Source organism: Pan paniscus, chromosome 5 (genome assembly GCF_029289425.2).
Source record: "Pan paniscus chromosome 5, NHGRI_mPanPan1-v2.0_pri, whole genome shotgun sequence".
NCBI lineage: Eukaryota > Metazoa > Chordata > Mammalia > Primates > Hominidae > Pan > Pan paniscus.
Genome location: NC_073254.2, coordinates 34163205 through 34184457, shown reverse-complemented (window position 1 = coordinate 34184457; position 21253 = coordinate 34163205). Strand labels below are relative to the sequence as shown.

General features: G+C 40.7%; 1 long non-coding RNA gene across 1 annotated transcript in view; it reads left to right on the top strand.

Moving 5' to 3' along the window:
- The window catches only part of LOC103786875 (uncharacterized), a 565497-nt gene that overhangs the window by 45523 nt on the left and 498721 nt on the right, over positions 1–21253 (top strand). The window contains exons 2-4 of the long non-coding RNA XR_008625569.2: positions 3329–3513; positions 3827–3933; positions 7270–7412. This is a non-coding gene — a long non-coding RNA (uncharacterized LOC103786875). The remainder of the gene's footprint in view (positions 1–3328; positions 3514–3826; positions 3934–7269; positions 7413–21253) is intronic.

Below are 21253 nucleotides of genomic sequence, written 5' to 3'. Positions count from 1 at the left end.
AAGTAATGGGGGCTGTCTGTGAAGCTTTGCGGCAGTACAGCCCAGGTAATTTGCTGAGCCTGATGGGTGTCAGGGTCAGTCCAAGTGAAAGCGAAGAGAGGCTGGGATGAAGGGTGCAAAGGAATAGTAAAGAAAGCATGTTTGAAATCCAGAACAGAATAATGGGTTGTGGAGGGAGGTATTGAGGATAGGAGAGTATATGGGTTTGGCACCATGGAGTGGATAGGCAAAACAATTTGGTTGATAAGGCATAGATCCTGAACTAACTTGTAAGGCTTGTCTGGTTTTAGGACAGGTAAAATGGGGGAATGATAAGGAGAGTTTATAGGCTTTAAAAGGCCATGCTATAACAGGTGAGTGATAACAGGCTTTAATCCTTTCAAACTGTGCTGTGGGATGGGATATTGGCATTGAGTGGGGTAAGGGTGATTAGGTTTTAATGAGATGGTAAGGGGTGCATGATCGGTCACCAAGGAGGGAGTAGAGGTATCTTATACTTGTGGGTTAAGGTAGGGGGATACAAGAGGAGGATGCAAAGGAGGCTTTGGATTGGGAAGAAGGGCAGCAATGAGATGTAGCTGTAGTCCAGGAATAGTCAGGGAAGCAGATAGTTTAGTTAAAGTGTCTCAGCCTAATAAGGGAACTGGGCAGGTGGGGATAACTAAAACTAGTGCTTAAAAGTTATTATCTAAGTTGGCACCAGAGTTGGGGAGTTTTAAGAGGTTTAGAAGCCTGGCTGTCAATACCCACAACAGTTATGGAGGCAAGGGAAACAGGCTCTTGAAAAGAAGGTAATGTGGAGTGGGTAGCCTCCGTATTGATTAAGAAGGGGACGGCCTTACCTTCCACTGTGAGAGTTACTTAAAGCTCGGCGTCTGTGATGGTCTATGGGGCTTCCGAGGCAATCGGGCAGCATCAGTCTTCAGCCACTAAGCCAAGAAGATCTGGGAAGGAGTCAGTCAGAGAGCCTTGGGCCAGAGTTCCAGGGGCTCTGGGAGTGGCTGCCAGGTGAGTTGAACAGTCTGATTTCCAGTGGGGTCCTGCACAGATGGGACACGGCTTAGGAGGAATCCTGGGCTGTGGGCATTCCTTGGGGTGGTGGCCAGATTTCTGGCACTTGTAGCAAGCTCCTGGGGGAGGAGGTTCTGGAGGAACACCTGGCCACTGTGGTTTAGGCGTTTGGAAGTTCATGTGTGCTGGACATGTGGCTGGGGTTTGTCTCACAGTGGAGGCAAGGAATTGCAACTCAGAAATATGTTGCTACTTGGCTGCCTCTACTCTATTATTGTACACCTTGAAGGCGAGGTTAATTAGGTCCTGTTGTGGGGTTTGAGGGCTGGAATTTAATTTTTGGAGTTTTATTTAATGTTGGGAGCAGATTGGGTAATAAAATGTATATTGAGAATAAGACGGCCTTTTGACCTTTTAGGGTCTAGGCCTGTAAAGTGTCTCAGGGTTGCTGCCAAATGAGCCATGAACTGGGCTGGGTTTTTATATTTGATGAAAAAGAGCATAAATGCTATCTGATTTGGGATAAAGAAAAAGGAGCATTAACCTTGATTAAGCCTTTAGCTCCAGCTACCTTTTTAAGAGTAAATTGCTGGGCAGGTGGGGGAGGGCTAGTCACAGAATGAAACTGTAAGCTGGACCGGGTGTGAGGAAGGGAGGTGATAAAAGGATTATAGGGTGGAGGAGCGGTGGATGAGGAAGAATTGGGACTTAGCTCGGCCTGGTGAGGAGGAGAGAGGTCAGATGGGTCTGTAGAAAAGGAAGATTAGAAAGACTCAGTGACGCTTGGGGTTGGGACTGGGGGGACAGGTGGGAGGGAAAGAAGGAAGATTTGGGATGAGTTGCATTGGGAACAGAGACTAGGGAGGGACCGATGTGTAAAAGAATGCCTGGATGTCAGGCACCTTAGACCGTTTGCCTATTTTATGACAAGAATTATTTAGATCTTGTAGGATGGAAAAATTGAAAGTGCTGTTTTCCGGCTATTTGGAACTACTGTCGAGTTTGTATTGAGGTCAGGTGGCATTGCAGAAGAAAATAAGATGCTTAGATTTTAGGTCAGGTGAGAGTTGAAGAGGTTTTAAGTTCTTAAGAACACAGGCTAAGGGATAAGAAGGAGGAATGGAAGGTGGAAGCTTGCCCATAGTGAAGGAGGCAAGCCCAGAGAAAAGAGAGTAAAGACACGGAGAAGGGGTGGGGGGTTCTTGCCTTCCAGAAAAGCAGAGAAGGGGTCAGGGTGCAGAAATAAGGGGTTGGGGCACAGAGATAAGAGGTTGGGGCATGGAAATAAGGGATCGGGGTACAGAGATAAGAGGTCAGGGTGTGGAAATTTGGGATCGGGGCACAGAGATAAGAGGTCGGGGTTCCTGCCCTTCCCCCAGAAAAGCGGGACTTGCCGCTAAGGGTAAAGGACCAAGGCAGGCATCCCTGCATGGTCTGACACCTCTGAAACCTGGGTGAATAATCAGAGAGGCGTCCCTGCAATGATTAAACACCAAGGGAAGGCTGCCTTCCTTAGTCCGTGACTGGTGCTGGAGTTTTGGGTCCATGGATAAAACATGTCTCCTTTGTCTCTACCAGAAAATGAAAGGAATTGAAATTAAGAGAAGGGAGAGATTGAAGTGTGGTGCCAAGATTGAAAGGAGAAAGAGGTTGAGGGATAGTGAGGGAGGTTGGAGAAGAGAGTAAAAAGAGGCCGCTTACCGGATTTGAAATTGGTGAGATGTTTCTTGGGCTGGTCGGTCTGAGGACCTGAGGTCGTAGGTGGATCTTTCTTACGGAGCAAAGAGCAGGAGGACAGGGGATTGATCTCCTAAGGGTGATTCAGAAAATGCTTTTTATAGAGGCATAAACACCTAATTTGGACATTTTCAGGACACACAGTCCATGGGATAAAGTTGGATGGCATGGAAGAGACAGTACAGCAAAAAGTAATGGGTTAAGACAAAAAGTCACATGCGGGGAGAATGAGAGAGGACAGAAATGACTGGGGAACAAATAAAGGCAGAGAAAAGAAGGGAGAACTAGAGTAATGTAATAAAGGAAGTCGGATTTCTAATACAACTTAATCTATGCCTACAACTACAAAGCTAGTGATATGGTACATGCAAAAATAAGCACAGAATTTTTTTTCTTAATGCACTAAGGGGGACTAAAGAAACATTTACAAAATATTTATTGGGGTTGCCCCAGCAGCGTACAGACAACCACGTTTGGCTGGGTCCTTCCTTGCCCAGACCTACTCCCCTTGGGGCGATGGAAGGAGGAGGCACTGCAGCAGCCTAGTTCTCTGTCCTTACAGTTGTTCATCTGCTTCCAGAAAATGGTGCCTGAGATGAGCAAGGTCAGCAGACAAGAAGTGAGGTCAATGTCAGGTTTCCATGCCAGCAGCGGGAACTCTGGATACAGTGGAGAGTCACAGCTGGTCAAACCCTGAACCGCTTGCTCCTTGAAATGGCCAGAGAGGCCCATCCCAGAGCCATCTCATCATCTCTCCTCAGACAGGTGAACCTCTTCTGGTGGCGATGGGGTGGGGAAGAACAGAGATCAAAGCAAAACCAAACAAAATGAAAGCATAATTGTTACATATTTTTTTTCTCTTTTTATACGCATGCATTATAATTTATTATTAACTACTCTGAGTTCTTTCCTTACATTTCCCAAATTAAGGATCGGCTTTGCTGGCAGAGATCTTTTCCCCAAATAAAACTGGGCACTTTCTTAAGAGTTCCAAGTTCAAGGTTAATGTTACGGTGTGTAGCTTGGCCTTTTTGAATGCTTGATGGAGAAAGCTAATCAGTGGATCTGTTGTCTCTAGGAAACCGAGAAGGAAAACAATCAGCTCTGTTCTCTCTGGGCCGAGGGAGTGAGCTGTAATGAGGGAGCACAGGAACGCATTGGGCGCCCTCAGACCTGAACACACAGGTTAGCACCACCTGCCTGGCTGACCTGGCTCACAGGTGCGCGGTTGCCAGGTAACGCTTGGTATCTCAGGGTGCCTTCAGAAGCCCAGCAGTTGGCTTGGGGAGGTGTGGCACGGCCTGGGGCGATGGTGGGGGCAGGGCAGACGGAGTCACTATCAGGGCAGCTGGCAGCACCACTACTCCTCACCTCTGTAGCAAGTGGAAACAAGCCGGCTCGCCCTGAAGGGCCAATCTTCTTCCTCAGCTGCCTGTGTTGTGAAACGGCTCTCTGATTAGAAATGAGCTTACAGATGCAGAAGGGAGAAAATAAAACCCTTGCTGTGCGTTATATAAAGCCCCCCTCTCTCTCTCCCTCACACACACATATACGTGTGTTTTACATAAATATAAATATAAAACACACATCTGTCCTTTGTAAAGTTATATTCTAAAAATTCCTCTCAAACTTGGGCAACTTTATAGAGCATGTTATCACATATGTGAAGGGCAAAATGATGTTTGGGAAGAGCGGCTGACTGGTTGAAAACACCTGGGTTCTAGCCCTAAATTTGCAAGTTTCTTGATTCCCCAGTGTTACTGGGGAGTCACTCTGTCATTTTAGATTCACATGAAATCAGCCCAAATCCCTATGTGTCCTGAAAAACCCAGAATTCCCCTCAGTCTCTTTATGAGCTCTTGAGGGCTTGATTCCCTTGCCCTCTCTCTGGCCCCCACTTCCTTCTTGCACAGATGTAATTAATTTCCATCCTTAGTTATCGCATGTCCATTGCATATGTTCTTCACACAGAGTCTGCCTTTTCCTAAACTCTGGCAAATTCATAAATCTGGAACACCTTGTTCCCAAATAATGCCAGATGTATAAGAACTCCTCCCTTAAGCTAATGCTGGTTTCTCTTTTGGTGGTAGTAGTTGTTCCTGGTCAAGTTGTGTACTCTTTTGGATCTTTCTTTCATTATACTTGATCAAGAAAGCTTTATGTGAGTGGATAGGCACAGTGTCACTGTGTAGAGCAGAATAGGTCATACATTGTGGTGGTCCTGGACTGCAATTAATTTGCAAAGATAGGCTCAATGTGTAAGAGTCAGTGTTTTTAGAGCTGGCCTCAGTAGGTTCGTTAAGTCCACAGAAGGGTGAATATTGGAAACCAGCTGCCCTCTCGGATCCATGGCCTGTCATTACAGCTGAGTCATTCCTGTGCAGAGTACTACTTTTTCACCCTAGGATATGCATAGGTTCCTCAATCTGTCTTGGGTGAGGAAAAGATGAGTTATCTAATAAAGTTATGGGAAAGCTAAGAGCTTGAGGTTAAGCAGAGGCAGCCAAGCTGTTTTCTTCCCACCTGGAATCAGGCAGGCTAACGGGGAAATCACGCAGGCCAACCTTCCTAGCCCAAGGGCCATCATTCTGCTTTATATGTTTGAGTCATTGTGAGAAGAGAAAGATTTATAGGTGTTCTTTCAACACTTATTCCACAAATATTTATTGAACACCTACTCTTTTCTGAGCTCTGCAGTGTGTTCAGAAACCAGGGCTGCAAACAAGTCATTCTTCCTTACTATCCTTGAACACTGCTCTTTTTAACTGCCTCTAGATCTAAGTATCAATCCATGTATTGATTGAATGTGTACATGTGTAAAGGCTCTTACAGGCTGACATTGTCAATATTTGCAAAGTCTAAGACTTGCAGACTTGGAGGCAGCTTATTTTCTGTGGGTATGTGCTTTCATGTATCTTAGAGTGCAGCCCAATTTGATTTTATGTTATACATTTTTTTTTTTTGAGACAGAGTTTTGCTCTTGTTACCCAAGCTGGAGTGCAATGGTGCAATCTCGGCTCACTGCAACCTCCGCCTCTCGGGTTCAAACGATTTTCCTGCCTCAGCCTCCCGAGTAGCTGGGATTACAGGCACGCACCACCACGCCCAGCTAATTTTTTGTAGTTTTAGTAGAAACAGGGTTTCATTGTGTTAGCCAGGCTGATCTCGAACTCCTGACCTCAGGTGATCCGCCCGCCTCCACCTCCCAAAGTGCTGGGATTACAGGCATGAGCCACCGCGCCTGGCCACAATTTTTTTTTTTAAAGTTAAAACCAAACAAGCAGAAAACCTAACTCTCACACAGACTGAGCCCAAGACTGGGGAAAGGATGCTTTAAGGTATTTTTCAGAAGCCAAGACTGGGGAAAGGATGCTGTAAGGTACTTTTCAGAAGCCAAGTCAATGTGCTGCTGCATTGTGGTACTATAGAGTCTCAGTGTTGAATATGTATTTGAATTTTTTTTTTTTTTTTTAAGTTGGAGTTTCACTCTTGTTGCCCAGGCTGGAGTGCAATGGTGTGATCTTGGCTCACTGCAACCTCTGCCTCCTGGGTTCAGACAATTCTGCCTCAGCCTCTCAAGTAGCTGGGATTACAGGCACCTGCCACCATGCCCAGCTAATTTTTTGTATTTTTAGTAGAGATAGGGTTTCTCCATGTTGGCCAGGCTGGTCTTGAACTCCTGACCTCAGGTGATCTGCCTGCCTTGGCCTCCCAAAGTGCTGGGATTACAGTGAAAATAGGTTTTTTAAAGAAAAATATAAATACTTGTAGAGTGATGTTAATGGTTCAGTAGATGAAATTTTTCCTATTTGATCATAACTAACTCCAGGGTCTATAATATAGAGAGAGATGCCTAGTTCATTAATGAAATGCCATATTTGGCATGGAATGAGAAAATATGGCTCTTGGTACTAGTCATCACCAGTGATGTTATATCTCTAACGTGTGAATGAGGAAAATACAACCTTTGTAAAGCCTTTGGCACCCATCCAGAGGTTCATTCAGTGCCAGAGACAAGGGCTTGGGAGGAGAGCTCCTCTTTCTGATCATGCCAGCTCTCTTCAGGAGCACTGAAGTGGTACCACATGTCTTCAAGAGCAGCTCAGAGAGCTTGGTGGGTTTTCAGACAGAATTTTGCCATGCCGATTCTAGAACGGTGTTATCCAACCTTTCAAAACTCAAAACTCCTATAATGCTTTCTCATTCTGTCTTCTAGAGAAGCCAAGCCAGCCAGAAATGTGTTGTTCAGCTATGGATGCTGTTACAAAGGCACCAGGAATATTAAATATGTTTTATCAAACTACTTATGACCCCCTACACAAACCTTTCAGAAACTCTGATGAGATGTTTCCCTTCACTGGGGGGAGTCATAGTCCTGTGTGCTATGGACATTCCCAGTTTACTCTTGTTCTGATGTAAATATTACTGTTGTATGTTCCTTGCACTCTCATATGTGGCTCAGATTGAATGGCAAGGTATATGGTCGCCTTATCTTTACCCTGGATCCTTCTCTCCTAACAGCTGAGAATAACTCATCCAGGGTCGTTGAATGGTGGAGGATCTTCCAAAATCAGCAGCTAGAAGGTCAAGAACCATTCATGCCGTACTAAGAAGTTTCATGCTAGGCAAAGAAGAGTGACAAGGTATTTCAACAGGTGAATGATGTGAGTAAATATTTGCTTCAAAAAAGTGTATTGTAAAAAACCATGTGAGAAGAAATGGGAACACTAGCAATGACCTTTGAAGAATTACACCTTTGTGTCTGGGAAGTCTTGAGCTCAAATGAGAGAGAACTCTTACTGTGAGTGAATTGCAGTTAGAGTCCTATCACCTCTACTTAAATCTCTCAAACGTAAACCATTGGAGTAACATTTCCTTGCTTCTCATCTTTCAATAAGGCTTGTGTGTGCTATTAACAAAATACCACAGCATCCCAGAGCAGGATGCCTTTCAGTGATGAATCAATTGATTCCCACATGCTAGTGTATAAATTGTTAACTGCTTCAGGATTCATAGGGATGAAAGATGCTTTATTTATTGTCCTTTGAGATGAAAGATGCATAATTTATGGCACTAGGATTACTATTTTATTTACTCTTGTGATGCTGAAATCACATTCTTTTCTAGTGATGGAATTGGAGAATCTCTTTTAATTTGTGGGCAAGTGGCTTATTAAAAGCTTCAGAGTTGGAGGGTTTGGCTACACAAAAGTGGGTGTTGTCTGAAGGAAGCAGTATGATGCTTTTGTTGCTAACACAAAGACTTTATTCTCCTGCTCACAAGCGTTAGTGAGATGTTAAACATGTGTGCATGATGTAAAGATGTTGGCTCTGATACGTGTTCATGTAGGTTTAAGGTTTAGAATGACATAATTAGGTACATTCTGTAAAAGTATCTTAAAATATCGCAGTTGTAGACTTTGCAGAGTTTTCTCTTCCAGTGGGTCCTGGACATTTGTATGGCATACTTCTGTGTTCCTAGACAATCACATGTTTTCCAGCATCCAAAAATATCCACAACTTTGTGTTCAGGAAAATGTCCAGCGTCTTTTGTTGATAGAATCTTTAAGAATTTCGTTGCCTGAAAATCTCTTTGTAGCTTTGCTGAAAAGGCTAGTTTAGTTCGTTTGATTTCTTACTTTTAACTAAAAGTTGTGGCTCACTTCTTGGCAGCAAGGTTTGGGACAATTTCTTTAATTAAAGAAAATATTTGCCTTGTGTCATCTTGCCTCAGAAGGCCTATGGGAGGCCATGTGTGGATTGGGGTGAGGTAGGAATGTTGGATAATTGTTTCTACCTGGTATTTGCACCAATACACTCTACCTTTGGTGGAACCAATATCATCTCGACATTTTAGGGATCACAGTAGTAAACTGTGTGGAAATAAAAGAGCAGGGTCAGGCTAGACAATAGCTTCTTTTTCCTTCTTTTCCCTGATGGAAAAGTGCTTTCCTTTAGACTGATGGCCAAATAGCAATACAGGTTGAGTATTCCTTATCCAAAATGCTTGTGATCAAAAGTGTTTTGGATTTCTGATTTTTTGTTTTGGATTTTGAAATATTTGAAAATGCATAATGAAATATCTTGGGGATGGGACCCAAATCCAAACATGAAATTCATTTATGTTTCTTATGTAACTTATGCACATAAGCTGGGGTAATTTTACACTATATTTTAAATAATCTTGTGTATGCAACAAAGTTTGTAGATGAGGTCAAGTGTACAATTTTCCACCTGTGGAGTTGTATCAGTGCTGAAAGAGATTTGGAGTTCAGAGCATTTCATATGTTGGATTTTCAGATGAAGGATTCTTAATTTGTAGTAGGAAAGGAAAGGGAGCTATAGACAGAGGGTCCCAGACACTGTTGGGTAATGTTGTATGAAGAACCGAGCAACAACTGTACAGAATACTCGGGAAAACAAATAGATCTAAAAATGATGTTACCAATTTGGTTGCATGATTCTACTTTATTGGAATGTAAATTTGCTTTCTTTTTTTTTTTTTTTTTTTTTTTTTTGAGACAGAGTCTCACTCTATCGCCAGGCTGGAGTACAGTGTCATGATCTCAGCTCACTGCAACCTCCTCCTTCTGGGTTCAAGCACTTCTCCTGCCTCAGCCTCCTGAGTAGCTGGGATTACAGGAGTGTGCCACCACGCCTGGCTAATTTTTGTATTTTTAGTAGAGACGAGGTTTCACCATGTTGGCCAGACTGGTCTCAAACTCCTGACCTCATGATCTACCCACCTCAGCCTCCCAAAGTGCTGGGATTACAGGTGTGAGCCACCATGCCTGGCCGTAAATTTATTTTCTTAACCAGAGTCAGTTTGGCATTTCTAAGAATGCTCTTTTGGAAATAGAGAAGCCATATACTAGAAACTGCAATTCCTTTGCCTTCCATCCCCAAAAGAGGGAAGTGTGACTTTAAAGAAAAATTCTATTTGACACTAGAAACAAATGAAGGAAAGCAAAAGCATAACTAATAACTATCTTTATGTGTATGGAAAACTCTGGCTTAAGTTAAGGAGGACTAGCAATTATGTCTTCACTGAGGACAGAAATGGACTTCAACTAAATTGAGGGATTAGAATTAAGTTTAAGAAAGCCCTTGTACTCTGACTCCGTCCACTACTGATGTTAGGTTTTATACAGCTTGTTTCTCCGGATGTCTGTTGCTTTTGTTGTCATCATCATTGTACTTATAGTTGTTTCAGCAAAGGACAGATCTCTACCTATCTGGAATGACTTTAATAATGTATAATATTTGGCATTCAAACATGTTCCTTTGCAAATAAGGAATTAAGCCTATATTTCCTTCACGTCACTTGGCTGCTACCAGGACAAGAACTTCAGTTCCTAAGCACCAACACCGAGGTGTTTTTTGTGCAGCAGACTCTGGGGTCATTCACAGTAGCAAGAGATCAAGCTAAATAATTCTGGAGGCTTCTTCCTACTTTGGATATTTGAATCTAAAAAAAACATTTTACCTTTGCAAAACTTGAAATCATATTTATTAAATTTATTAAACGTATAAGTTATCTATGTCTTCAAAATGTGTAAGGCATAAATTTTTTACTTTAGTTTCTCATTGAGGGTTTAAAGAAAATTACCTAGTGTATTAATAAGGGTTCTCCAGGGAGAGAGAACCAATAGGATATATACAGATAGACAGATAGAGAGATAAGAGCGGATTTATTTGGAGAATTGGCTCAGGTGATTATGGAAAGTGAGAAGTCCCATGGACAGGCCATCTGCAAGCTGGAAACCCTGGGATGCCATTAGAGTGGCTCCGTCTAAGTCTGAAAGCCTCAGAACCAGCGAAGTCAACAGTGTAAGTCAATGGTGCAAGTCAATGGTGCAAGAATCAAGGACGGGGGTTGGGAGGGAGGGCAAGGAGGCACTGGTGCAAGTCCTGGAGTCCAAAGGCCAGGGAAACTGGAGTTCTGATGTCCAAGGGCAGAAGGGCATCTCAGCTTCAGTAGAGAGAGTGAGCAAATTCACCTTTCCTCTGCTTTTGTTCTATCTGGACCCTCAGCCAATGGAATGGTGCCTGTCCACATTGGGGTGGATCTTCCTTACTCAGTCTACAGATTCAAAGGCCAGTCTCATCCAGAAACACCCTCACAGACATACCCAGAAATAATGCTTTACCAGCTAACTGAATATTCCTTAATCCAGTCAACTTGACACCTAAAATCAACCATCATACATAATATCTTTTTCTTTCCTTCTTTTGTGTGTGTGTGTGTGTGTGTGTGTGTGTGCCTTATAAATGTGCAAAATGTGCCTCTGGAGTATAAAGTGAAAGTGTTTGCTTGTTGCTTTGGAAACTTTATATGGCTGTTCAGAATGGCACCTTGTCACTGCCAGGTCAATAGAGTTGCTTTAAATGTAGCCATATATTATTAACGCTGTGACAAATACCTTTGTGTTTTATCACTTGTGATGAATGTTTCATTTCATTGGGATTGATTCTAATTCTGGAAATTAAGTGCTCACCCAAGAGGGGCACATAGCATCTTTTCTTGAAAAAAAAAAAAAAATTACTCCATAAGAGAGAAGATCTGCCTAGTCCTGCTTTCCCAAAGACCTAAAGTTATCTCAAGAGTAAATAACAACATTCTTTTTCTTTTCTTTTTAAAAATCTCTGCAGGGTGTAAGAAATACTTACCTTCTTCCTTATACCCTGGTTGTCTGAAGGGCTTGGCTTTAGAATGATAGAATGGTAGAACATTAGAACTAGAAGGGATTTTAAGGGACATTAGAACTAGAAGTGACTTAGCCTAGTCCCTTCATTATACAGATGAGAAGTACAAGGCCCAGAGAAATAAGGTGACTTGTCTGAGGTCATGTAATTTAATGGAAGTAACAAAACTTGAAACTTATTTCTGGTTTACTTCATTACCATTTTTTACTTATAAAGGGGTTTTTTTTTAAGCACATGTTTTACCTGTCCTAGAAAGTAGGAAAAATATTGTTGCCATTAAGGTTAAGCAAAGCAGAGACACTGAGAGATCAAGCAATTCAAAGTCAAGGTCAACAGATAACTCAGTAACAAAACCTGTAACAGTAATGTATACACAAGGAGAGAAGTCTGCGTGTAAATTGTAAGATACATTTGGGCTACAAGTGTGGGTTTTTAGGACCAGTACAGATTGAGAAAATTACTAATTGTTGTATTCTCCCCTACATTGTGCCTTTAGCCCTAAAGCCATATTGAAAACTGAAACTGAGCTATTAATACATAAACCCTAAAAGAAATTGAAATAGAGGTGGGTACATGTTTTCTGGCTTGTCTATAGTAAGATCTCCCAAGGACCTGATTGTCACCTACAATACCAAAGATAATATTATCCCTTATTTTTGGTGAACTGTCCACCTACTTTTTGCCATAATTTTGCAGCATTCACTTGGACCCTCTGACAAAACAAGAGAGAAACAAACATAGGATCTGCTCATTTGCAACAGTTGCTCTCCTAGGTCTACTCCCCACAGCCATTATAAACAAGGAGCAGGGATGAAGGAAACCATTAGTTGGAAAAAGGGATCACTTGTGATGTTCAGACCTAAGAACATACAGATTACTTGGTGTTTCTTTCGAACATAAAGCTATTCCCTCATGTGTCTGCCCTGTCTGGCCCTGTGTCTGTGATAACTCCCTTAGGAAGACCTCTGTTTGCAATGCAGAGGTCTGCAGTGTTACATCAGTTGCAGCAGAAGCCCCCTGGTAGGCAGAAATGGATCAAGAATGTTCTTGTGCAAGTAAATTTCCCCACCCATTCAGCTTCTAAACGTCGTGATTACCCTGTCATTTCTACTTTCCATTAATGAGTGTATATTAATGGCATAAGGCCAAAGTTGGAATTGGGATAGATCCTAGATTATTTTATTTAATTACTTATCAATAATATTTTTTCAGTTGTCTACAATAAATTGGCATTTTACACACACACACACACACACACACACACACACATTTTTAAATTAAAAGCTCACAGTTCTGGAGTAGATATAGTTCCCATTTAAATGGAAGCTCACAAAGGGAACTTGGCCAAATTCCCATAGCCAGAGTCGAATATATAAGATCACCATTTATCCCAGTTGCCCTGGATAATTATTAGTAGACATCCACTTTACTCTCAATACTAGGTTTGGTCAATACATTGTATAGTCACCCTAATTAATTAGCACCAGAATTGATTTGAAGCAACATTGTGAAGCAGGAGGAGTCCGTGTGCCTTTCTTGCATCATCTATCAGGTCACCTCTGTTCCTTTCTCCTGGGGATGTACTTTTGCATCTCCTGGGTCTTTTAACCTCTGTACTATTTTCGCTTATTCTGTCTTGGCTGGTTATCAGTAGGTTGCTGCTGAATGTTGGTGAAACTATATTCCTATTGGCCTTCTTCATCCATAAATCAGTCAAGAGTTCTCAAGCTTGTTGCTCTTCAAAACTCAATTCAGCCTTCCCAGAATGATATGAAAGCTTTTGCTTATGAAGCAGTTATTAAGATTATCTCTTGCCATTGGGGCTGTATGTGATTTCTTCTTGGTGCTCCTACACAATTTTATAGATGACATTCCTGCTAGGATTTGTAATACCGTATAACCGTATAGTAATTATGTACGTACATCTCTTTATCTCTTTCTAAAACATATATTTAAATTTATTTTCAATTGTGTTAAAATATATACAACATAAAATTTGCTATATTAACCATTTTTAAGCATACATTCCAGTGGTATTAAGAAGATAACTTGGGGCTGCACACGGTGGCTCATGCCTGTAATCCTACCACTTTGGGAGGCCAAGGTGGGCAGATCACCTGAGGTCAGGAGTTCCAGACCAGCCTGGCCCATATGGTGAAACCCCATCTCTACTAAAAATACAAAAATTAGCAGGTGTGGTGGTGCATGCCTGTAATCCCAGCTACTCGGGAGGCTGAGACAGGAGAATCACTTGAACCTGAGAGGCGGAGGTTGTAGTGAGCCGAGATCGCGCCACTGCCTCCAGCCTGGGCAACAGAGCAAGACTGAATCTCAGAAAATAAATAAATAAATAAATAAAAGAATATGATAACTTGGTTGTATTTTTATCTTTCCTAAAATATTATAAAACTGTGGAGAGCCAGGATAGTGCTGAATGTATTCTCAGCGTAGCAATGTGCCTGAACTCAAATAATTAGTCAATGAAGTCTTGATGAATAAATGGAGGAAATCATGTTTCTCTACTGCTTTCTCTTGTTTCCTCAATTCCTGTAACTTATTTACTTACTTACTTTTTTTTTTTTTTAATATGGAGTCATGCTCTGTTGCCCAGGCTGGAGTGCAATGGCATGATCTCGGCTCACTGCAACCTCTGCCTCCCAGGTTTAAGTGATTCTCCTGCCTCAGCCTCCCAAGTAGCTCGGATTACGGGCATGTGCCACCATGCCTGGCTAACTTTTGTATTTTCAGTAGAGATGGGGTTTCACTATGTTGGTCAGGCTGGTCTCAAACTCCTGACTGAGGTGATCCTCCCACCTCAGCCTCCCAAAGAGCTAGGACTACAGGTGTGAGCCACCGTGTCTGGCCCAATTCCTGTAACTTTCTGATTGCTGACTCTTTGCTAGGACTTTTGGTTATCAACTTTGCTTTCCTCTTCAGCTTCTGAGGGTTCCCTGGTTCCCATTATATTTTGGGTCTTCTGTTTTACCACATTTCCTACTATTTATATTGTTATGATCCTTGTCTTCCTAGCTTTGAATCTACTGTGTACCCTGACTTTGTGGAAGTTCCAACTGCTTTAATACCCAGACTATCCTGGAGATTAGTACTGCTCACCTGTTTGGCCTGCTTTGACCTCTCATATCTGTCCAAACTCTAATTACCTTTGTTCTTTTTGCAAGATCTGATCTTGGAGTTAAAAGACCCAGGTTTGAATCCAAATTCTGTATCCATCTAGCTTCACAACCAGTAAAATTTAGCTTCTTTGAGCTCACATTCCACATCTGTGAAAAGCAGGTAATAACAATATCCTCTTCCCAGGAATGAATGAAATAATACATGTAGGAGAATTTTGCAAATCAACATTAAGCTGCTTCTGCTACATTTAAAATTAATGGCAACAAAAATCAACTTAAGATGGATTAAGGACTTACATCTAAGACCTGAAACTATAAAAATTCTGGCACAGTGGTTCACGCCTGTAATCCCAGCACTTTGGGAGGCCACGATGGGCGGATCACGAGGTCAGGAGATCGAGACTAGCCTGGCCAATATGGTGAAACCCCGTCTCTACTAAAAGTACAAAATTAGCCGGGGGTGGTGGCAGGCACCTGTAATCCCAGCTACTAAGGAGGCTCAGGCAGGAGAATCGCTTGAACCCGGGAGGCAGAGGTCACAGTGAGCCAAGAGCGCACCACTGTACTCCAGCCTAGGCGACAGAGTGAGACTCCGTTTCAGAAAAAAAAAAAAATCTAGAAGATAACATTGGAAAAACCCTTCTAGACATTGGCTTAGGCAAGGATTTCATGACCAAGATCCCAAAAGCAAATACAATAAGAACAGAGATAAATAGCTGGAACTTAATTAAACTAAAGAGCTTTTGCATGGCAAAAGAAACAGTCAGCAGAGTAAACAGACAACCCACAGAGTGGGAGAATATCTTCACAATCTCTACATCTGACAAAGGACTAATGTCCAGAATCTACAATGAACTCAAACAAATCAGCAATTTAAAAACAAACAGTTCCATCAAAAGTGGGCTAAGGACATGAATAGACAATTCTCAAAAGAAGATATACAAATGGCCAACAAACATATGAAAAAATGCTCAACATCACTAATGATAAGGGAAATGCAAATCAAAACCACAATGCGATACCACCTTACTCCTGCAAGAATGGCCATAATAAAAAAAATTTAAAAAAACAGTAGATGATGCTATGGATGCAGTGATCAGGGAACACTTCTACATTGCTGGTGGGAATGTAAACTAGTACAATTACTATGGAAAATAGTGTGGAGATTCCTCAAAGAATTAAAGTAGAACTACTGTTTGATCCAGCAACCCCACTCCTGGGTATCTACCCAGAGGAAAAGAAGCCATTATACGAAGAAGATACTTGCACATGCATGTTTATAGAAGCACAATTTACAATTGTGAAATTGTGGAAGCAACCCAAATGCCCATCAATCAATGAGTGGATAAAGAAACTGTGGTGTGTGTGTATATGTATATGTATATATATACACATATATAAAATATATATATGATGGAATACTACTCAGCCATAAAAAGGAATGAATTAACGGCATTTGCAGCCACTTGGATGAGATTGCAGACTATTATTCTAAGTGAAGTAACTCAGGAATGGAAAACCAAACATTGTATGTTCTCACTGATACGTGGGAGCTAAGCTATGAGGACGCAAAGGCATAAGAATGACACAATGGACTTTGAAGACTTGTGGGGAAGTGTGGGGCAGGGCGAGGGATACAAATAGGGTGCAGTGTATACTGCTTAGATGATGGGTGCACCAAAATCTCACAAATCACCACTAAATAACCTACTCATGTAACTTAACACCACTTGTACCCCAATAACCTATGGAAAAATTAAAACAAATTAACAGGATATCACTGCTTTGCACCAGTCACAAGGAGATTCTTAAACACAAAAAATCTTCCTTAAACCACAGTGACAACACTCTCCTCAAGCAAGGAGTGAAAACATTAGGATTTGGCATATCGTCTTAGTTAGATAGCCAACTCTGAACTAGATCATCTTTGGAACCAGTTAGAACTGCTGTTTTATGGTTTGCTAAATTTAGATATGTGAGATGCATCAAATTAAACCCTGAATGTTCTGTAAACTTAGTGTTTGGAAATTATTTTAATATCAGTTTCTTAGAATTTTAAGCAATTCTGGATTGTTGAAGGCTGGCAATATATTTGTTACAACATGTAATGAGTGCAAAAGTTACAAACCAAGAATTGTCTTACCCATAAATATTGGTCTGAAACAGCCTTTAGAAACAGGTTAAAAACAAAGAGAACTTAAGAAAAAGGCAGACGCAGCAGTGCCTATTTTGAGTAAAAAAAAAAAAAAAAAAGGTATTAAAATTTCAGACAAACAGGTCTAAAAACCTGAGGGAAATATGCCAATTGGGATATGAAAATATTTTTCAAATTTTATTTGTTTTATACACAAAATGGTCCAACTATGTTTCGTAAAATCACACATTTTCCAAGCTCACACCATTGGTATCTTCTATAAAAGAATAATACTTCTTTTAAGAATGTTACTCTTTTTTACTTTATGGGCAGGTTTTAGAGATTATGATCAAGGGAGTTGCTTCTAGAAAATATTAAACAATGAGAAAATCTCACACTACCACTTATTATTAGAGATACTAAGACGCTATATTTATACTAAAGAGTTTGAATATTTTCTCCAACTTGTATTTTTTAAAGTACTTTTGAATGTTGATCTCTAGTCGAAAATGTGTTTGAAATGTACTCTAAGCTAAAGTGGTTTAAAAGGTTTTGAAATTTGGGAGCTGATAGCAGTTGTGTTATAAATATCTCATCTAGTACAGATGTGACTAATACCTTTTGCTCTGTTGTACTATTTCATAAATCAAAATTCTACCTCCTGATAACAGTATGTTGCTTCAAGCTTGCTAAGTAATAGCTGAAAATCTTTGAAGAACTTGTGTAAGGGTTGGAAAATGCTCACTGGAGATCTGCAGATTTCTGGAAGCCCTGTGTTCTATTCAAAATGGTCAAAGAGAGTTAGAGAAACACCAAACTGACTGTGGCACATGCAGCTTTGCGGATACTTCAAATATTTATTTTTAATCCATGATTTTGCTAGTTCCCATGCTATTCATATCCTTTTAGCAGTAAATCAGTTAAGCATGATTAATGAACAAGAAGCATACATATTTAAGGAGGCCTATACTGGAAGATGTAATTGGGTTGGCAAACTTTTTTCTATAAAGGGCCAGATAATAAATATTCTTGGCTTTAAAGATCAGATGATCTCTGTTGCAGCTACTCAATTCTGCTGCAGTTGTGCAAAAGCAGCAGCAGACAATATATGAACACATAAATGTGGCTGTGTTCCAATGGAACTTTATGAGAACAGGTAACAGGGCAGATTTGGCCTGTGGGCTATAATTTACTCACACCTGTTCCGAGCAATAGCTTTGTGATTGCTTTAAAATATTTTACCAAGTTTTCTCCTTAGATAGAATTCAGTCCAACACAGAAGATCATAGAGATGTTAATCGTCATTAAAACTCAAGATAGGAACTCGGACTGATTGCTGTAGCTAAAAGAGTTGCTTTGGGATATGTAACTGATTCCCTTTCTAATCCCACAGGCTTTATTCAGAGCAAATAAACAGCTGAGGTGAGAAATTAAACTCAGAAGACAATGTGACCCTTTACTTCTTGGATGAGTCTCAAAGTCTATCTTCTGAGTGTAATTACTGAAGAGTTGACTATATATGGATAGGTTGTCTGTGAACTAAACAGAGACTATGGTCAAAATCCAGGAAAAATGTTGTCGGATTCTGGGATTTGAGGCTTCTCAATGCCAACTAGCTGACAAGTCACTCTGTTAATCTCACCTCCTTTTCCTGTAGTTTGAATTTAACCATTTCTCAGCTTGTTCAGACATCTAGAGAAAGAAAAGAAAGGAGAGAGAGCTAAAACAAATAATTAAAGATCACTTTGGAAGAACAGAAAGTGAAGAGGCAGAAATGGTTAAGAAAAAACGAATGATGGGGAAATTGACAATTTGAATTATGATTTTTTAAAAATGCAGTGCTCTAGGTAAAATTTCTGAATAGTTGGAATTATCTTTGGCACCATTACACCCATCTCCTCTCACTCTACCTCATCATTTCCAGCACCCAGGGCATTAGTGCCACTTGTTGGGCCCTGAAAGTTTCTCCTTGCCATAGCTTGGGTTTCCATCTCCCAGTGTCTTATTTCTTTCCCCTGTTGCTTCTCATCAAAACTTTCAAATAATCTTAGCTAGCCTCTAGAGGAAGGAGAATTTGTTTTAACTAATTTTTAGACCAATGTGAACATGACTGATATTTTCCTATACACATTAATCTATAACTTGTAATACTCAAAGTGTAGGGAGATAATTTTAAGCGGAGACTAATTCCTTAAATGACACCAAATAAGCCATTACCTGCTCACTACAGGCATCTGCTGGCAACACTGATTACAAAAACAAAAGCGCAAACGGTGAAACTATTATAGCCCAAGAGTCAACTGACTTGGTGTCATCAAGTTCTCTAGACTTTGAAGATCACCCTTTATTTTAATATCCAAATATGTTGGCACAAGACTCTATCCCTGCCTTAGTTAGCTTGGGCTGCTATAATAAATGTCATAGAGTAGGTGACTTAAACAACAAACATTTATTTCCCACAGTTCTCAAAGATGAAAGTCCAAAATCAGGTGACCAGAATGGTCTAGTTTCCGGTGAGGGCCCTTTTCCTGGTTTGCAGACCTCCACCTTCTCCCTGTGTCCTCACGTGGTTGAGAGAGAGACCATCTCTCTCTTGTCTCTTTCATATAAGAGCATTAATTCCGTTCATTATACCCCAAAGCCCCACCTCCAAATACCATCACACTGAAGATCAAGGCTCCAACGTAAGAATTTTGGAGGGTATACAAACATTCCATCTATAGCAACACTGTATAAAGTTTTGAAACTATTACTGATATTATTGTGGATTTCAGGGAGATTGATAGCTGTTTATTGGACCACACAGTAATTTTCTTCTTAATCATCACTCTCAGTACTTGAAGATTCTTTCTCTTGCTGTCTGACTCTTCCCTATGGTGGACACCACCCTAATTTCTTCATTCTCTTATGAATAGCTACAGTAAAATCCATGTGGATGTTAATTTATTATCAGGCATTACAGTCTCAAAAATTTATCAGCCATTGCTGAAAATAGGGCATCAGCTTCCTCTCTTCTTAAGGCCTTTAACTTGGCACTAGGGCTCTTTCTTTACCTAGCTCATCTTCACATTTATCATTATTTATTTATTAATTTTAATTTCTCTCCAGGCTCTTGATCTACTCTTTCTTCCTGTTTTGTTTTGTTTTGTTTTTGAGACAGCGTCTCACTCTGTCACCCAGACTGGAGTGCAGTGGTGTGATCTCAGCTCACTGCAACCTCCGCCTCTCAGGTTCAGGTGACTTTCCTGCCTCAGCCTCCTGAGCAGGTGGGATTACAGGCAAATACCACCATGCCCGGCTAATTTTTGTATTTTTAGTAGAGACGGGGTTTCACCATATTGGCGAGGCTGGTCTTGAACTCCTGACCTCAAGAGATCCACCCGCCTCGGCCTCCCAAAGTGCTGGGATTACAGGTGTGAGCCACTGTGCCTGGCTGGTCCTTGGTGTTTTTTTCCACTCTGCTTTGCATAGAAATTAAGTTTTTTTTTTTAACCCTCTTTTAAGGGTAGAAAGTGCCCTTTTTGTTCACACATGCACTCAAAACGATCACTGATTTACTTTCTTATATGTAGAACCTTTTCCCAAAATGAATACTATCACCATAGAATGAAAAAGCAAATGCAGTCAGTTCTTTGTTATACAGCGATACTTCCCCCATTTCCTGCTATATCTAATTATTGACTATCTAGTAATCTTCAAGCTGCAAATGCATTTGCTTTGAAATCTCTAGCACTTCAAATTGTTTTCTCCTCTCTTTCTCTTGAAGTTCCTTTATATTTTGGCTTGGGGTAACGTTGCACTTGCTTGATTCTTTTAACTCATTGAGCACTTCTTTTCTCTTTAATTTCTGCGTTCTTTTTCCTTATGCTCATCTTAGTTAACAGAGCCCAAGGTGTAGATTAAAATATGAGTTGTAGTCTGGGAAAGGAAAGTTCATAGGAGGTGGCAGAAAGGGTCCCAGAGCCAGCAGAGAGAGAGAGATTACGTCTCATTTGTCTCTTTCATGTACAACTCATTCATTCAGGGATAAATGAGTTGATATAGTCATTTTCTCTGACCACTCCCACATTAGTTAAAAATATACAACTAAATATATTTTTGACTCTGTGTTTTACTTTTTAAATAATTGCCTTAATTATCAACTCCTTCCGCTCTTGTTCTCCTTTTCACTTGCCTATTTGCTACTGGTATGAAGCATTCAATCATTCAAGTTGGAAAAATTGTCATTATTGTAGAAAGTTTTGTCTCCTTTGTGCCTAATATATATATAACAGCCAGGTCCTTATCACATTTTCATTTCTAGCATCTCTCACTTCTATCTTTTCCTTTACATTTCCATTGCCAGCCCCCAGTCCATTCCTGTATTGTTTTCAACTTCTCTCGTTACCCATAGAGACATGAATAAAATGTTTCCTATTCTCCCAGTAGTGAATAAATGGAATGGACCCTGGAAACTCGGTGAGAGTAGTGTGTTTCACTGTAAATTTTTTAGTATTACACAGTTGTTCTATTACTTTGAAGCAATTATATCT